At 40.2% G+C, this 19,781-nt stretch overlaps 1 long non-coding RNA gene and 6 other non-coding genes across 7 annotated transcripts in view; 2 read left to right on the forward strand and 5 right to left on the reverse strand.

Annotated features, from left to right (window-relative positions):
- The window catches only part of LOC145439886 (uncharacterized), a 231,459-nt gene that overhangs the window by 99,922 nt on the left and 111,756 nt on the right, over positions 1-19,781 (forward strand). The window lies entirely within an intron of this gene.
- On the reverse strand, positions 2,449-2,520 carry Trnag-ucc (transfer RNA glycine (anticodon UCC)). The gene has a single exon. It is a non-coding gene; the product is annotated as a tRNA-Gly (tRNA).
- Trnag-ucc (transfer RNA glycine (anticodon UCC)) lies at positions 3,434-3,505 on the reverse strand. Its single transcript has one exon. It is a non-coding gene; the product is annotated as a tRNA-Gly (tRNA).
- Trnag-ucc (transfer RNA glycine (anticodon UCC)) lies at positions 4,684-4,755 on the reverse strand. The gene has a single exon. It is a non-coding gene; the product is annotated as a tRNA-Gly (tRNA).
- Positions 7,141-7,212, reverse strand: Trnag-ucc (transfer RNA glycine (anticodon UCC)). The gene has a single exon. It is a non-coding gene; the product is annotated as a tRNA-Gly (tRNA).
- Trnag-ucc (transfer RNA glycine (anticodon UCC)) lies at positions 8,972-9,043 on the forward strand. Its single transcript has one exon. It is a non-coding gene; the product is annotated as a tRNA-Gly (tRNA).
- Positions 17,673-17,744, reverse strand: Trnag-ucc (transfer RNA glycine (anticodon UCC)). The gene has a single exon. It is a non-coding gene; the product is annotated as a tRNA-Gly (tRNA).

The raw sequence follows: 19,781 nt of genomic DNA on the forward strand, positions 1-19,781 counted from the left end.
AATAATTGCCAACTTCCACTTCTCTGAGAGTCATAAGCCACCGTAAAAAGAGTTTTATGTCGTGATTTGGGAGTAATATAGGTTTCAGACCCCTGTCATGGATACTAACCTATCGACGTTGCAAGACACAGGATGGAGGAACATTAATATGATTTAGTGCAGGGGTCGCCGACTCAAAAGGGGTCACGGGCCACTTTTCAAAATTCGTAGCGGTCGCGGGCCACATGAATTCAATATCGATATATAGTATAGGCAATACCGTTTTAATACTCTACGTCAGTACAACGCTATGCTACCTAACATAGGCGATGGGCATAGTGACCACAAAAAAGTAACATTTTGTCAAAGGAATAAAATTACAACAAAAGATCATTGTCATCAATTTCATTATATTTTGAACTCCGAACTGTACACGATACCTGGAAACACTTTTGGGAGCTAGCGAGATACGTTACTATAGTTCAGTGGTTCTCAACCTTTTTGGCTTCGCGGACCCCTTTTGACCGTCACGGACCCTCGCGGACCCCCTCAAGTTTTAGTTCAATTTTAGCTCTATTATGGTGCAACCTTCATCTGTCTTCTGCAAATATGAACTGTAGGCTTATGATAAACAGCAAAATAATGATTTTTCTTGAAGATAACATCATACTATTTATGTAGAAATTGGTGGACAGTTAATATTTCAAAGCTAATTTTGCTGCTGTATTTCTTGAAGTACGTGGTCGTGTCTTGAAAGTCCGCGTCTTCGTTTTGATATGAACGAGGAGTGCCGACAACCATTTCCGCAAAGATAGATGGAAGCTAATGCAATATTAACGCATAACGCTTCCGACGATACTTTTGGTGTGATCGCAACATTTCTGGCACCAAAATGAAGAAACACATATTTTATGCACGTATCACGTCCAGCATCTAGCGCAGGGACGGGCAACATACGGACCGCGGGCCGGATTCGGCCCGCAGAGAGTTCCTATCGTCAAAGTGAAATCCTAATCTAAAAGTATATAGACAAATTTTATGCTCCAAAGAATGGATCCACGTTTTCCAACCAGAGAAAGACTGTCATCAAACGACTTGTTTTGTTCGGGTTTACATATATATTTACGAGCATACATTTTCGACCATGAACAATTGAACATTAACAAGACAAGGCTGCATACCAATCTAACTGGTGATATGAATTTCAGGGTTGGAGTGTATAATGCTTTGATAGCAACGAAACACTCCTTGTTCATAAAAAAATCAGCTTTGTCGATAGGGCATCAGCAATAAGAATGCGCCAAATCTGATAGCCGAGCTTTAAGACCAGGTATATCATTGTCCGATTTATGACGAGTGTCAGCCGAAAATATTCGGGCTCATTTCAATAAGAATATACTATTCAATTGTATATTAAAGTTCTGTACCTCCAAGAAGTTGTTCCTTGCATTGGGACAAATTATGGAAATACTTCGTAAATTTTTATTTCAAACGACTGTTCACTAATTTGATGAGACTGACAACTTCAAATCGAGAAGGTTTCGCAGACATAGCGAAGTCACCCTGATTGACGTTTTTACTATCTCGATATTTTTATTTTTTCCACAAACTCCAACAAAAGGTTTAACAGCATGATGTTTGTATCAGCAGGTTATTGGAAAATTGGCAATGAAAATGAGTTTCCACACTACGATAGTCCATGTATAGGACGATTATTATGATGATATGAGTCATGAGGTTTTAGCAGTTGTGGTGCGAAACTGCCTCATGCTTTCTCAAATTAAAAAATAAAATAAAAATTTGGATATCAACTCTTTTAAAAATTTAGAGGTCTCGCGGACCCCCTGAAATTGCTTCGCGGACCCCTAGGGGTCCGCGGACCCCCGGTTGAGAACCGCTGCTATAGTTGAAAGACCATCTCCGCGTAAAGCTTGATCTTGTCTGGAAACCCTAAGCCAGTGGTTCTCAAACCTTTTAACATATGCCCTCTTAATGATACTAAAAATTTCGCGCTTCCTACTTATCGTCATATCACAAAATGCACCCATAAAGCTAGCAATCCCAACGGATAGTTTGACGGCATGGAAGATTACGCATGTTGATGGGAGAATTCTATAATCTGAATTCCGGACTATTACACAGAGCAAGAACTATGAATTAGAGGTGAATCGCAGCTCCGCGTCCCGTTCAGATGCTTTTACGCCCCCACAAGGAGGCGCGCCCCAAGCTTCAGAACCACTGCCTTAAGCCGGTCTTGGCAGTGTTTGTGCCGTTGCACGTTGATTTCAGCATGTCCAAATGTTTTCTTAGCTTTCTTCCGAAATCTCAAATCAAGTCGCGGGCCGCAAAATATGACCTCGCGGGCCGCGTGTTGGTGACCCCTGATTTAGTGCAACAATATTCGAATAAATTTTAAAACAAATGGCATCAGGGCATCAGGCAACGCAATTCTCTGATGCCTTTCAAAAATGCGTCGACCGGGAATCGAACCCAGATCTATTGCTTGGAAGGCAACAATGCTAACCTTTACACCATCGACGCTCACGTCTAGATGTGTTTAACCGTGGTGCAAAAGGCCGTCAGGCGATATGCGCCAAATTTTTTATTAAATAAACAACAACAACAACAACACTTGCTGATCGTGTCAGTCCTATAGTCCTAGTACCGTATTCTTGCAAGGTATACCGGGGCGTAAGGAACCCGATTTGGGTCTTTGGGCATCATTCACTCCTAATACATCTCGCTGTGTTCTGAAGTTACACATCACAAATGGTATGACCTAAACTGGCGCACAGCGGTTTGCGTCGAATTACAGACCTTGCCTCTCCACTATAGTAGATACCAGATAGGCTTGGTTCCCTCGTTTCCTTTTTCAGGTTTTTGAAAATGTCTTTCGAGGACGCCTAAATGTCCTACTTTAGGCAATTCGTACTCCTTTACAGCTTTTACCGCTCAGATACTTCGAGTGGAAATGTGCATAAATGATGCCATTTGTGATTCGTGGTTCGAGCGAAGTTTTTTTCAGCCGACACCTCTAATTTGAAGTAAAAAGTCTGTAAATTGGGAGTCGACCGAAAATGATGACCTTTTTTAAATTTTTTTTAATCAATCCAGCAATTTTTCAGCAAAATTCGCGAAATCGGCTGATTTCAGTTTTAATCAAGTAACCTTTCTGATCTGACAAAAGTGTCCCGCTTTCCCGATTCCAAAATATGGTTACCCTAGCATTGGGTGAATGCGACGGCCGCGAGAGATTCTATACGAAACTGGTAGACTGAGAATCAATGATAACGTGGTACAGAATCTATCCGGTCCGACTTGATCCATGACTTGCGGGCGGTATAAATGTGAAAGTGAAAAATAAAATATGTACAATAGCAAAATAATCTTCGAATACATTTTATAATAATATGGGCGACGCGGAAAGAAGATGAGAAATCTCAAAACTAGGACGTGCGTCGACCGGGAATCGAACCCAGATCTATTGCTTGGAAGGCAACAATGCTAACCTTTACACCATCGACGCCCATGTAGATGCCGATGTAGAGTGGAGACTAGATTCAGCAATTCGAGAGTGGAGTTAAGTTCAAACCTAATTACTACGCTGGGATATAAAGGTCAAGTGCTAAAAAAATTACAAAACTCTGTGCGATCTTCAAGGAAGTACTGTTGAAACCAACTTCTCTATAGTTCCGGAGAGTGTCGGAAACATGGTGTATACGAGATCAAAATGGGTTGTCTTGCGGAGTGGCTTTTTTACTCCAAAGTTTTTTCGGTCTCTGGCAACCGATTCAGTTTTAACACCTTGTGAACTTCCTAACAATAGAGAGCATATATGTGTATGTTGGACTGGCATAGACAAGCGTGTAGAAAGGCGCTCCTGCCGTCATCAAATAGTCGACTTGTATTTTGTGACATTATGGGGACCGATAAGATGCGTGATCTCGCGTCATTATTTAAAATGTTTTGCAATCTCCTTAATTTCATCCAAGGTTTCTTTTACCAACGGCTTGTTCGTCAAATGGAGCTGTTTCTAATGCTAATTTCTGATAGTTGCCGCTGTTGAATTTCACGTACTTTTTCACGTACTTTTCTTCGATTGTCATGTTTACTCATTTACTCTTACGGACATTTTTCTCTGGAAAAAAGGTATGGTCTTTTTCTGCTTCCGATTCGCGGATTTCCCGGGATGATCATCGGCAATATATTGCACTCAGCTTTGAATCAATTTAATTATCCTGTACTTAGTCTGCGACAAACAGGGATATGGACTGTTGCTCGATACAAATAGATTTCAATACACAGGCTAATGCATTATCGTCTATTTTACCAACCACAATCCAGTATCCTATCTGGGCGCTAGGGCCTATACATACCGTCCAGCGAGTGTAGGTTATGTTTCTCTTTAATAGCAAAAATAATAATTTGGATTTGGATTTGGATTCGTGATAATCATGCTACCTAATAATTGCCAACTTCCACATCTCTGAGAGTCATAAACCACCATAAAAGAGTTCTATGTCGTGACATGGGAGCAATATAGGTTTCCGATCCCTGCTATGGATACTAACCTATCGACGTTGCAAGACGCAGGATGGAGGAGCATAAGTATGATTTAGCGCAAAGATATTCGAATAAATTTTAAAACAAATAAATGGCCAGCCAGACATCAGGCAACGCAATTCTCTAATGCCATTCAAAAATTGCGTCGACCGGGAATCGAACCCAGATCTATTGCTTGGAAGGCAACAATGCTAACCTTTACACCATCGACGCTCACGTCCTGATGTGCTTAACGCGGACAGTGAATTGAGCAATTAAAGAGCCAAGTGGATATTAAACGTTGTTATCATACTGAAATATAGGCGTCACGTGGCACAAGCTTACTCCGGCTCGCCGATCCCGAATCAAGCTAAGTTAGACGTCTTGAGTGACATAACTCACATTTCGATGCATATTGATCTCGAAAGTTGAATGTAAAATATAGGTTAAGATATTCAAATATCTTTTAAAATAATGATCCTTGCTGGAAGCTAGCGGAGAATAAAGAAGACACTCGTAAACTAGGAAATCTCCGTCGACTCGGAATCGAACCCCGACTGATGGCTTGGTGGAAAACTACAATGTCGGCCTTTACATTCATGTTTCTTAAACTTCAAGTATAGCTCACGCCGTTACCTTGAGCTTTGATTAAAATCTCTCGTGCCCATTGCTGCACTTGATCGGAACAGTATTTGTCACCACGAAACGCTGGCCTTGAACCCGTGTAGGGTTTTTCATCCAGCTTCTGATAATCGTCATTTAATCACTACGCTTGTACAACACAAAATTCACAAACGAACGCACTCTTCCCGTATTAATTACGCAATTCACGAATATCTATTTATCCCCTACCTAGCATCTGTTGAGCTACCCGGGCAAAGCGTGAAATCAGTTGAATTGCAGTTTGAATTTGCGATTCCGCACTCAAGTCGACACTGTACGCAATTACTACTAGGAGAAATAAGCGTGACGGTTGGGAACCCTTGCTTTACACAATCGACATATCCACAAGGGCGATATATGCATTGGGCCAAATTCGAATAGTCATCTCATCATTTCGATGGTCGGATCGCTTCTATGCGTAACGTGGTAGAAAATTACATCGGGACGCGTGACAAGATCGATTCAGTGGTTTGGGTGGTAGACACGTATATTGTAGGGATAGCATATTTTACGTAGATTTGTCCACTTTTCTTCAATAAGAGTAAAATACCTCCGGCGACACCAAGATGTCCTTATTTCGCAATCCGTCCTCTCTTTTTGTTTTGAGTGTTACGTGACTGTGAACACGACTAAAAAAATTAAATTCCCCACAATGTACACATGAAAATTGATCTTTTATCCGGAACTGTCGCGGAGTTTGACTAAAAAAAGTCAACCAGACCGTAACTGCCCGTGGAGACCCGGATATAAGGTACCGACGCGGAAAGTTTCTTTTAGTTAACCTATAGCGGATATTCAATAAGCAAGGGATGGTATAGCAGAGAGATTAATCGGATAAAATGCTAACTTTCAGCATACCCAGATGGTATAGGCAGGAAGAGGAGTCCAGAAATATCATAGTCAAATAAAATTCCAATATTCCGCTTCATAATACCAGCAAAGTGTCACATCAAACCCCAAGAAATTATACGAGCTTTCTGTTCACGTTGTAGTGTGCGGTATGTACTTTGATAATTTAAAGGTCCCATATATCACTATGTCTAATATTTATATCCTATAAATGTTAGGAATTATTAGAGTTCACCAGAAAGTCCTCCATTTTGATCAAAGCTTCTTGAGTTTCACTTTGCTGTGACGGTAGCAGCATGGACCTTAAATGATGATCAAAATCTGCGTCGACTGGAAATCGAACCCAGATCTATTGATTGGGAGGCAACAATGCTAACCTTTACCTCATCGACGCTGGTGCTGTGACCGGCTTAGAGGAGAAATTCAACTCAGCAATTTCTAGAGCCGACCTGTCTATAAACGTAGTTACTAACGTCGGAATTAGACGTCAGGAGGTACAAAATTACACAGGCGTGAGCAGAGTTCCATGTCTTTAGGTGGTGTAAATCCAGGCCTTCCGACGCGATCCTAAATCCCGTGGTGAATGGATATGTAACAAGACATGGTATGTTGTTTATGGAAGCCTATTTATGGCCTTTGTCTACTAGTATGGTTATTCATACCTGGCCAACTTTCTTCATTCCTATTCCGAAGCTGCCGACTCGTAGCACGGCCCACTTCCACCTCCATTTCTTTTTATAAGACACCGCGTACACGGATGAGATGGCGAGGAGGAATTAAACAGGACATCTTTCCAGATGTGTCGATTGGCAATATATCGCTACTGCTTGGAGGGAACAATGCTAACTTTGAAACAATACACGTTCACCATGTAATCAGCAACGGTGATTCGTTGGGTCTGAGGAGCCCACGACCTACTGATAAATAAACCGGACGCTCCCCAGCAGGCTATCTCACCCAATCTCGAGTTGCTAGTAATATTGAACCTAATTAATAAACTGTGAATTATGCCTCACGAGGCACGAAACTTAAAGAAGCTATAAAGCAATATTTTGCAGAAAGCTATTCCAATAAATTTAAGAACCATGTTTGGATAAAACAACGACATGCGTCGACCGGGAATCGAACCCAGATCTATTGCTTGGAAGGCAACAATGCTAACCTTTACACCATCGACGCTGGAGGACTTAGCGGCTTAGCTCGGATACTCTGCCCATCTATTGTAGAGTCAAGTCGATTTCAAACGTTTTGCTAAACTAATAAATAAGCGTTACGCGGCACAAAATTACTCCAGCGTGCCAGCAGCAATATAACCAAGTTACATGTTTTGAGTGGCTTATATGCTAACATCTCGATGCAACAAGGCATTGAAAAGATAATGAAAACTTTGGTAACCAGATGTTGCAATAAATTGTAAAACAATGGGCTACCTTGGATGAAGTGTGTATTGGTGAATAAAAGAGAAAAGCTCCAGCTTCGAAATTTGTGTCGACCGGGATTTTGACTTTGAGATATTTCCTTGGAAGTGCACAATTCTAACATTTACGAACACCGTAATTCCACGCTTTACGCAGGTAACTCAACTGATGCGTGGTAGGAAATAAATAGACAAGTCTCTCATTCGTGAATTACGTAATCGACTCGAAAAGAGTGTGTGTCGCTTCTGAATCTTGTGTATATACAGCGTAGCATCGCTGAAAACCATATGGCGGCTCAAAATCAACGTTCGGTGGTGGCACGACAAGGTGCGTTTTGATCATGTGCAGGAGGGGTACGATATATTTTAAGCGACGCTGAAGGTAAGATCACTAAAACGGCTAAGGAATACTAGTGTAAAGGCTCGCGTTGTTGCCTTCGCAGCAAATCTGGGTTCGATCTATTGGTATCTATGTACTAAATATTGAATTACAACTTCCGATATCTTTACACTTCGACAGGCCCGCATTCATTCCATCATTACCACCATAGCCATATCATTTAGTTCTAGTCCCAAAAAGTACTATATTACGAATAGGGAGCCATTCTATCACTCTAGCAGAGTTGAAACACGTAGGTTGAGCCAGATTGAATTCAAAACTGAACAGGGAACATCATGACTTGGACTCGAGTCAAAACACTATGACTCGGACTCGGCACTCTACTAGCTGACTTGACTCGGCGGTGAATTGAAAATGTCTCAATTTGACTCGAGTCAAAACTATAAAAATAAAATTGACTCATTGTTACTCGGCAATTGTGACTTGGTTACAACCCTGATAGAACTAAGTCGGACTTCTTGTCACGCATGCCTGAGAACATTTTACCACGTGACGCTCAATTTTCAGTTTACCAATTGTGTATCCGTATATGTAATCCACCCGGCCCTGGTATTCGACGTTACTCCAACGCATAGGCCTATATCACTGTTCTGTATATCTCGATGGGGTCAAACTCCACTGCGGGTAGCGGGCAGGACCAGTCAAATGTTGCCGAATGGTTATCTTTGTTGTTGAAGTAGAAGATCTGGGTTCTATTGCCGACGCAGATTTCGAAAGTGAGCATTGAACAATTTATGCTTTATTCAACACTATACGTTTGATGGAGATTTGTCCATTGCTTTAAAATTCATTGGAATAACATATGATTATATTAAACAACACTTTTTCCGATCCTTGTTGCGTCAAAAGGTTGGCATAATCTTGGCAATTACAGGAGGAGATAGTGTAATGCTCAACACAACTCAAAACGTGTAAAATCTATGGTCGTCTCTGTTTTACTTCCAATACATAATATTATTCAAAAATCGAAAAGTTTGCATTTGCAACTTGATTTTATCCCTAGTCGACACGCCGAAGCAAACATGTATCACATGGCACTCAGTTCGTTAATTGCATTAAATATCGACTTGGCTCTCGAATCGAAGATTCTGTTGCTTCACGCTTTGGCGATACCTACATGAGCGTCGATGGTGTAAAGGTTAGCATTGTTGCCTTCCAAGCAATAGATCTGGGTTCGATTCCCGGTCGACGCATAAATGGTGGTTGAATATTTTTGAATATATTCACCCCTGTAAAATTGATTCCAGTTCGGCCCATAAATTGAAATAGCCTTTTACGAAATTTTAAATTCCTACTTCCGATGTCTTGTTGCGTCGAAAGATTAGCATTTCTAACAGTGTTTCTCATACTTTTACTTTTACGACTTATGACCAGAGGTGGTCAGTAACGAAGTACTTCTACTTTTTGGAAGTACTCAAGTAGTTTTCCTCTACTTCTGGTACTTACTCAAGTAGATCTGATTTTCTCTACTTCTACTACGTACTATTTACTAATCTACTTACTTAATTTTCGCTATTTTCAGTTTGTCAAGTAGAAGTAGTTTATTCCCCCAATACGAAAGATAGCCTGAGAAATTTTGGGGCTGTTTCCACGGAGTACCAACATTTAATATTCATAAAAGTCAAGTATGAAAGCCCAGAAATTTTTTGTGCTTCGCGCACAGCAGTTAAGGAGTGGCAAATATGTTTTCACGAAAGTATCAGTGAATATAATTTAGGTACCGGATTGCTTGGTCCCGCTCACACCGCATTGTCGCCTATATGAAATATTTCAACACAGTAAATATGACCCACCATAACGTTTGAAACTCCCGTTTTGCAATCTAGCAATTACCTATCATATCGTCATCTAGCAGCCCATGACGTGTCCTGCCAATCTAGAACATCCAGCTTTTTTAACGTTACACCTGTTCTAGCAGATAACCTTTGAAGCTTTATGGACAAAGACATGACATATATTTTCCGCTCTTTTTAAGTGATATTTGTATTACACTTTTAATTCCGAGTATCATACTTTCAGTTCTAATTAATTTCAGTTCGTTTGTCTGCAGAACATAGGCTACATGTTGAAGCATAAAAGCGAGTATAGTAATGCCTCTATTATCCGAAAATAAAGCTACACTCAATACAAATTTTACGATCCACAATATTTGTTATTAACGTATACTAATCACACAAAGTGTCAAAACCGTATCCGATTCAACTTCTTCGTATTGCTCTTCGCCTAAACTTGGTGCCTTATAATATGGGGTAGGGCGCCATGCCATGGTATTATCTAAAACGGGGTCTTCTAGTATACAGAGGCTTAGTATCGCATTTTCATATCAATACTATAATTTGCATCCCGCGATGCGAAAAAATGCTTATTTTGCCGATAATTGATACCTCCTGGGATGCATCAATACGATTCAAGTTCTCTGCACCTTCTGCATAGCTCAATTTGCAGCTTTTGACAATCCATGCGAACGAATTAAGACTGTTTTCAAAACTACTTACTTACTTGAGTAGATTTAAAGTCAGTCAATTCTACTTCTACTTCAAGTAGTTTTGGGTGGCTTGTTGAAAAAGTACTTCTACTTGTACTTGGGTAGATTTTTTTCGTCGCTACTTCGACTTCTACTTGAGTAACTTTCTTGATTACTTTGACCACCTCTGCTTATGACCCACGCCTTTTCCCACGCAAATGGCAACCTTTCAATACCCCAACATTGAAAGCTTTACAGCTGGCTGTCACACGACCGGCTGACAGGACGTGTATATCAAATAGGGAATCATTGACTACTATAAGAAACAGCTTGTGGAGCTTACGGCCATCAGGATCATGGCTAACATGATTTGATTATAGCAGCGTTCTGGCTGCTATAACGGAGCTTCTGCTGCGAAAACTCGTCAAACCGGGGTGCAACTAGTGGTACAGGATAATGTCTATATAGTTCTACAGCAACGTCCCATAAAAGTTTATGATATCAGAGAGCCCGTTAAAAATGATACTTACAGTCAATGACTTTGTGTAACAGAACCGGCTTAAAAATTGTGACTAACTTCGTGCGACCACTAGTTGAAACATTACTCACACGTCACAATACTTCCAATATGAAGTAGTATACGATACAGGCTCATGGACTCAATCGTCATCAAGGCCAAGAAATTTTGCTCCACCCCCAATGCCGAGGGAGGGATCTAGATTCTTTTTTGCCAAATTTTTGTTGAATAAACAACAACAACAACAACTTGCTGATCGTATCAGTAGTCAGTACTATAGTCACACTGCCGTATTCTTGCAAGGTATACCGGGCGTTTGGAAACCTATTTGTGTCTTTGGGCATGATTCACTCCTAATACATCTCGCTATGTCCTGAATTTACAAAACACACATGGTAAGACCTAAACTGACACACAACTCGAGCGGTTTGCGTCGTTGCGGTTGCTGCTCACTATATAGTAGATATTCTTGGTTCTCTCGTTTCAAAAGCGGCCGAAGCCGATGGTGAAATACATTGCGATATCTTGGGTTACCATATGTCCTTTAGGAAAATCTGTCCTCCTTCTTCAGGTTTTTGAAAATGTCATTCGAGGACGCCTAAACGTCCTCCTTTTTGGCAATTCGTCTTCCTTTACAGCTTTTACAGCTAAGATAATGGATAGATTAGAGCGGAAAGGGGCATAAATGATGCCAAATAGGACAACCGTGGTTCGATCGAAGTTTTTTTTTTCGGTCAACACCACTAATTTGAAGTTAAAAGTTTGTAAATCGGAAGTCGACCGAAAGTGATGATCTTTTTTTTAAATTTTTTTCTTAGCCAACACACCAAATTTTTCAGTGAAAATAGCAAAATCGGCTAATTTCAGTTTTGATCAAATAACTTTTCTGATCAAACAAAAGTGTCCTCCTTTCCCTATTCAAAAATATGATATGATATTGGGTGAACGTTAATTCGAGGACGGGGTGGATTCAATACGAAACTGGTAAACTGAGAATCGATGATCACGTGGTACAGAATCTCTCCGCTTCGACTTGATCTATGACTTGTAGGCTGTATAAATATAAATGTAAATGTGAAAATAGAATATGTACAATTGAGCAAAACAGTCTTCGAATACATTTTATAATGATATATGCGACGTGGAAAGAAGTGCATTACGCTAAGAAAATGAGAAATCTCAAAAACAAGGACCTGCGTCGACCGTGAATCGAACCCAGATCTATCGCTTGGAAGGCAACAATGCTAACCTTTACACCATCGACGCTCGCGGACATACCGGCTTAGCACGGATACTCAACTCAAATCGATTTGGAACATTTTACTAAACTAAGAAATGAGCGTCACGTGGAACAAAATTACTCCAGCGTGCCAGCAGCAATATAATCAAGTTACATGTTTGAGTGTTTCGTTGCAACAAGGTATTGGCAAGATAATGATAACCACGTGACGGTCAATTTTCAGTTTACCAATTGTGTATCCGTATATGGAATCCACCCGGCCCTGGAAGTGGTGAAATGACCATTCGACGTTATTCTAACGCATATATCACTGTTATGTAGTTCTCGATGGGGTCAAACTCCACTGCGGGTAGCGGGAAGAACCAGTCAAACGTTGCCGAATGGTTATCTTTGCTGTTGAAGTAGATCTGGGTTCGATTGCCGACGCAGATTTCGAAAGTGAGCATTGAACAATTTATGCTTTATTCAACATTATACGATTGATGAAGATTTTTCCATTGCTTTAAAATTCATTGGAATAACATATGATTAACTTAAACAACATTTTTTCCGATCCTTGTTGCGTCGAAAGGTTGGCATAATGTTGGCAATTATAGGCGGAGATAGTGTAATGCTCAACACAACTCAGAACGTGTAAAATCTTTGGTATGTTTCAGTTTTACTTCCGATACATTATATGATTCAAAAATCGAAAAGTTTGCATTTGCAACTTGGTTTTATTCCTAGTCGGCACGCCGAAGCAAACATGTACCATATGGCACTCAGTTCGGTAATTGCGTTAAATATCGACTTGGCTCTCGAATCGAAGATTCTTTGGCTCCACGATTTGGTGATACCCGCATGAGCGTCGATGGTGTAAAGCAGAGGTCTCAAACACGCGGCCTGCGGGCAGCATGCGGCCCGCCAGAGCATTTTGTGCGGCCCGCGACGACATTTTAGATTTTTATTAATTGACAATATATAAGTGTCACATATATCTTTTCAAGTTATAAAGTGAAAATGTCCTCTTAAATTGCTCCGAAAGCCTAAAACTATTCATCAAACTTCACTATCACATCAATTGCAAACGCTACCATGCAGTGGAAGATTCACTATTTCGTCACATTCCTAATTCATGATGACAAATCGTGACCCTTAAACGGTTCGTGACTGAAATTTGTGAGTTGGACTTAGACGCGGCCTTTTCTAAATTACTCAGACTCGGGCTAACTCGATGGCAAAATGAAAATGACTCGAGTGGACTTGGAGTGACTCGGAATGCCGTGAATTTGTTAGAACCATGGACGCAACAAACTAATTGTGTATCAGGGGAGTAATAGATCAGAAGGTCGCAGCTTGGTATTTCGCTAACTAAGCAAGTTGTTATGGCAACCATGGGCGATCTGTTAGTTACATCTTTGATCGTTGATCGCTAAACCATGTTATTAAGGCCACTTAATGGTATCGAGTACCGTAGTGGGACGCTCCAACGATGTAACAGCAATGGGAGGTTCGGCGTTACGACATTTCAATCACTAAGACACATTCCTTAATATACTTATATTATATTTATATTTTTTCTGCTCCTATAGTTGAAGATATATGGCCATGAGATTAATAACCTACTTATCAGAAGTATACCCGAATCATGGATTGGAATTACAATGCTCAACTTAAAATTGTTTTGATATCAGATCAGTCTCTGTTATCAATTCTGTTGAATTCAAAATATTCATTGTAACTGAAAAATAATAACCCGATAGCTTTTATGATGGTATCATACATTTGTCCGCCATATGGTGTCTATATCTTATAATTAATATATATCAAGTACAACAACAATTCCATTCAAATAGTTATAAATGTGATGATTCTATTCGTGCCAGGCCTAAATTGATACAAGAGTAAATCAGATTTACACGATGTGTGTTCACTGTCAGTCAGTTGGATCGGCTCACTTTCAATAGGACAATTCATTCCCGCAAAATATGGCCTGATTGGAATGGCATAGAATGGCATCGTCAAAACTGGAAAACTGGCCCGCGAGCACATTTGAGTTTGAGACCTCTGGTGTAAAGGTTAGCATTGTTGCCTTCCAAGCAATAGATCTGGGTTCGATTCCCGGTCGACGCATATTTTTGAATATATTCACCCCTGTAAAATTGATACCAGTTTGGCCCATAAATTGAAGTAGCCTTTTACGAAATTTTAGATTCCTACTTCCGATATCTTGTTGCGTCGAAAGATTAGCATTTCTAACAGTGTTTCTCATACTTTTACTTTTACGACTTATGACCCACGCCTTTTCCCACGCAAACGGCAACCTTTCAATACCCTAACATTGAACGGCTTACAGCTGGCTGTCACACGACCGGCTGACAGGACGTGTATATCAATAGGGAATCACTGACTATACTATAAGAAACAGCTTGTGGAGCTTACGGCCATCAGGATCATGGCTAACATGATTTGATTATAGCAGCGTTCTGGCTGCTATAAAAGAGCTTCTTCTGCAAAAACTCCTCAAACCGGGGTGCAATTAGTGGTACAGGATAGAGTCTATATAGTTCTACTGACTTCTACAGCAACGTCCCATAAAAGTTTATGATATCAGAGAGCCCGTTAAAAATGATAATTACAGTCAATGACTTTGTGTAACAGAATCTGCTTAAAAATTGTGACTGACTTCGTGCGACTCGACTACTGGTTGAAACATTACTCACACGTCACAACACTTCCAATATGAAGTAGTATACGATACAGGCTCATGGACTCAATGGTCATCAAGGCCAAGAAACCTTGCTTCCACCCAATGCCGAGGGAGGGATCTAGATTCTTCTTTTCTGTAGGGGTCGAATTAACGAGCAGATTTGTTGCATTCTAACTTGATGATCCTAAATATTGCCATCGATTTTACGATAGTGTTATATTTTAATTGCAATCAGGTCATTGCCGATTAAATGGCCATTCGTTTAAACTTAGAATGGCATACTCAACTAGGTGTTGCTACTGCCGCTACTTCTGTACGTCATCATTTTTTAATTAGTTGCCCGAAATATGACTTTCATCGTTATTTTCTTATTGATAAATGTGTTCAGTTAAAAGTGGATTCCTGTACAGATGATTTGCCCACCGATTCTCGTATAATCTCGTATGTCATTGAATTTGTGTCATCGTGTAACCTCAGTTTATAACCGCGGTCTATAATTTAATTCTGTAGTTCTATTCTATTATGTTCGTACGTGGATCATCAATTCTTGTTATTCTGTTACCACCATATATATCACCTCATGGTTTCTACTCCATCATGCAATTGCTCGTTATTTCGTGTTACCTCCTCCTTTATATGTAGGCCTACTGTATGTTCAATAACAGTGGTGCAAAAGGCCGTCAGGCAATAAGGCCCAAATTTTTGTTGAATAAAAAACAGCAACAACTTGCTGATCGTATCAGTACTGTAGTCACACTGCCGTATTCTTGCAAGGTTTACCGGGCGTTTGGAATCCGATTTGTGTATTTGAGCATGATTCACTCCTAATACATCTCGCTATGTTCTGAATTTACAAAATACATATGGTAAGACCTAAACTGGCACTCAGCTCGAGCGGTTTGCGTCGAATTACAGAACTGACAACTACAGTAGATAGGATTGGTTCCCTCGTTTCAAAAGCGGCCGACGCCGATAGTGAAATACATTGCAATATCGAGGATTACCATACGTCCTTTAGGAGGATTTGTCCTCCTTTTACAGGTTTTTGAAAATGTCTTCCGAATACGCCTAAATTGTCCTCCTTTTTGGCAATTCGTCCTCCTTTACAGCTTTTACAGCTAAGATAATGGATAGATTCGACTGGAACCGAGTATAAATTATGCCAAATTAGACATTCCTGGTTCGAGGGATGTTTTTTTTCAGTCAACACCTCTAATTTGAAGTAAAAAGTCGGTAAATCGGGAGTCGACTGACAGTGATGACCTTTTTTAAATTTTTTAAGTCAATCCAGCAAATTTTTCAGCAAAATTTGCGAAATCGGCTGATTTCAGTTTTGATCAACGAACTTTCCTGATCTGACAAAAGTGTCCCGCTTTCCCGATTCCAAAATATGGTAATCATATAGCATTGGGTGAATGCGAGGGCCGTGAGAGATTCTATACGAAACTGAGAATCGATGATCACGTGATACAGAATCATTTTGGTCCAACTTGATCCATGATTTGCGGGCGGTATAAATGTGAATGTGAAAATAAAATATGTACATTTGTGCAATTTAGCAAAACAATCTTCGAATACAATACATAAGAATATAAGCGACGTGGAAAGAAGTGCATGACACTAAAAAATGAGATATCTCTTAAATAAGGACCTGCGTCGACCGGGAATCGAACCAAGATCTATTGCTTGGAAGGCAACACCATCGACGCTCATGTGGACATCCATCTAGCGTGGAGACTAGATTCATCAATTCAACAGTGGAGTTAAGTTCAAACCTAAGTACCACACTGAGATATAAAAGTCAAATGCTAAAAATATTACAAAACTCTGCGCGATCTTCAAAGAAGTTCTCTATAGCTCCGGAGAGTGTCGTAAACATAGTGTATACGAGGTCGAAATTGGTTTGATTCTGACTGGCTCGCTTACTATACCATTGGGGAGAACGGCTGTCTTGCGGACTGGCATATTTACGCCAAAGTTTTTTCGGTCTCTGTCAACCGATTCAGTTCTAACATCTTGTGAACTTTTTAGCAATTGAAAGCAATATATTTTTTTTCGACCGTCGTAGCCAAGGGTGTACAAAGGCGCTTCTGCCGCCATCGAATGGTCGACTATTGTGTTTGGGACATTGGGGACCGATAAGATGCGCGATCTCACGTAATTATTCAAAATGTTTTGCAATCTCCTAAATTTTATCCAAGGTGGTTTCTTTTACGAACGGTTTGTTCGTCAAATGGAGCTGATTCTAATGCTAATTTCTGATGGTTGCCGCTGTTGAATTTCACGTACTTTTTCACGTACTTTTCCTCGATTGTCATGCATACTCATGTACTCCTACGGACATTTTTCTCTGGAACAAAGGTATGGTCTTTTTCTGCTTCCGATTCACGGATTTCCCGGGATGATCATTGGCAATATATTGCACTCAACTTTGAATCAATTTAATTATCCTGTACTTAGTCTGCGACAAACAGGGATATGGACTGTTGCTCGATACAAATAGATTTCAATACATAGGCTAATGCATTCTCGTCTATTATACCAACCACAATCCAGCATCCTATGTGGGCGCTAGGGCCGATGCATACCGTCCAGGGAATGTAATAGGCTATGTTTCTCTTTAAAAGCAAAAATAATAATACAATGGATTTGGATTCGTGATAATCATGCTACTTAATAATTGCCAACTTCCACTTCTCTGAGAGTCATAAGCCACCATAAAAAGAGTTTTATGTCGTGACATGGGAGCAATATAGGTTTCCGACCCCTGCTATGGATACTAACCAATCGACGTTGCAAGACACAGGATGAGGAGCATAAGTATGATTTTGCGCAACGATATTCGAATAAATTTTAAAACAAATGGCCAGCCATACATCAGGCAACGCAATTCTCTAATGCCATTCAAAAATTGCGTCGACCGGGAATCGAACCCAGATCTATTGCTTGGAAGGCAACAATGCTAACCTTTACACCATCGACGTTCGCGGACATACCGGCTTAGCACGGATACTCAACTCATCTATTGTAGAGTCAAATCGATTTCGAACATTTTACTAAACTAAGAAATAAGCGTCACGTGGAACAAAATTACTCCAGCGTGCCAGCAGCAATATAATCAAGTTGCATGTTTGAGTGTTTCGTTGCAACAAGGTATTGGCAAGATAATGAAAATCACGTGACGCTCAATTTTGAGTTTACCAATTGCGTATCCGTATCTGGAATCCACCCGGCCCTGAAAGTGGTGAATTGACCATTCGACGTTATTGCAACGCATATATCACTGTTATGTATATCTCGATGGGGTCAAACTCCACTGCGGGTAGCGGGAAGGACCAGTCAAACGTTGCCGAATGGTTATCTTTGTTGTTGAAGTAGAAGATCTTGGTTCGATTGCCGACGCAGATTTCGAAAGTGAGCATTGAACAATTTATGTTTTATTCAACATTATACGATTGATGAAGATTTTTCCATTGCTTTAAAATTCATTGGAATAACATATGATTAACTTAAACAACAATTTTCCGATCCTTGTTGCGTCGAAATGTTGGCATAATGTTGACAATTACAGGCGGAGATAGTGTAATGCTCAACACAACTCAAAACGTTTAAAATCTTTGGTATGTCTGAGTTTTACTTCCGATACATAATATTATTCAAAAATCGAAAAGTTTGCATTTGCAACTTGGTTTTATCCCTAGTCGGCACGCCGAAGCAAACATGTACCACATGGCACTCAGCTCGGTAATTGCGTTAAATATCGACTTGGCTCTCGAATCGAAGCTTCTGTGGCTCCACGATTTGGCGATACCTACATGAGCGTCGATGGTGTAAAGGTTAGCATTGCTGCCTTCCTAGCAATAGATCTGGGTTCGATTCCCGGTCGACGCATAATTGGTGGTTGAATATTTATGAATATATTCACCCCTGTAAAATTGTTAGGAGTTTGGCTCATAAATTGAAATAGCGTTTTACGAAATCTTAAATTCCTACTTCCGATATCTTGTTGCGTCGAAAGATTAGCATTTCTAACAGTGTTTCTCATACTTTTACTTTTACGACTTATGACCCACGCCTTTTCCCACGCGAACGGCAGCCTTTCAATACCCTGACATTGTACGACTTACAGCTGGCTGTCACACGACCGGCTGACAGGGCGTGTATATTAATGGGGAATCACTGACTACTATAAGAAACAGCTTGCGGAGCTTACGGCCATCAGGATCATGGCTAACATGATTTGATTATAGCAGCGTTCTGGCTGATATAAAAGGGCTTCTCCTGCGAAAACTCGTCAAACCGGGGTACAACTAGTGGTACAGGATAGAGTCTATATAGTTCTACAGCAACGTCCCATAAAAGTTTATGATATCAGAGAGCCTGTTAAAAATGAAAATTACAGTCAATGACTTTGTGTAACAGAACAGGCTTAAAAATTGTTACTGACTTCGTGCGACTACTGATTGAAACATTACTCATACGTCACAACACTTCCAATATGTAGTAGTATACGATACAGGCTCATGGGCTAAATGGTCATCAAGGCCAAGAAACCTTGCTCCCACCCAATGCCGAGGGAGGGATCTGGATTCTTCTTTTCTGTAGGGGTCGAATTAACGAGCAGGTTTGTTGCATTCTAAACTGATGATCGTAAATATTGCCATCGACGTTATGATAGTGTTATATTTCAATTGCAATCAGGTCATTGCCGAATAAATGATCATTCGTTTAAACTTGGAATGGTATACTCCACTACGTGTTGCTACTGCCGCTACTTTTGTACATCATCTTTTTTAATTAGTTGCCCGAAATATGACTTTCATCGTTATTTTCTTATTGATAAATGTGTTCAGTTAAAAATGGATTCCTGTACAGATGATTTGCCCACCGATTCTCGTATAATCCCGTATGTCGTTGTATTTGTGTCATCGTGTAACCTCAGTTTATAACCGCGGTCTATAATTTAATTCTGTAGTTCTATTCTATTATGTTCGTTCGTGGATCATCAATTCTTGTTATTC

The sequence above is a fragment of the Botryllus schlosseri genome, chromosome 5 (genome assembly GCF_051294905.1).
Source record: "Botryllus schlosseri isolate E-star chromosome 5, Bs_hap1, whole genome shotgun sequence".
In the NCBI taxonomy this organism is placed as follows: domain Eukaryota; kingdom Metazoa; phylum Chordata; class Ascidiacea; order Stolidobranchia; family Styelidae; genus Botryllus; species Botryllus schlosseri.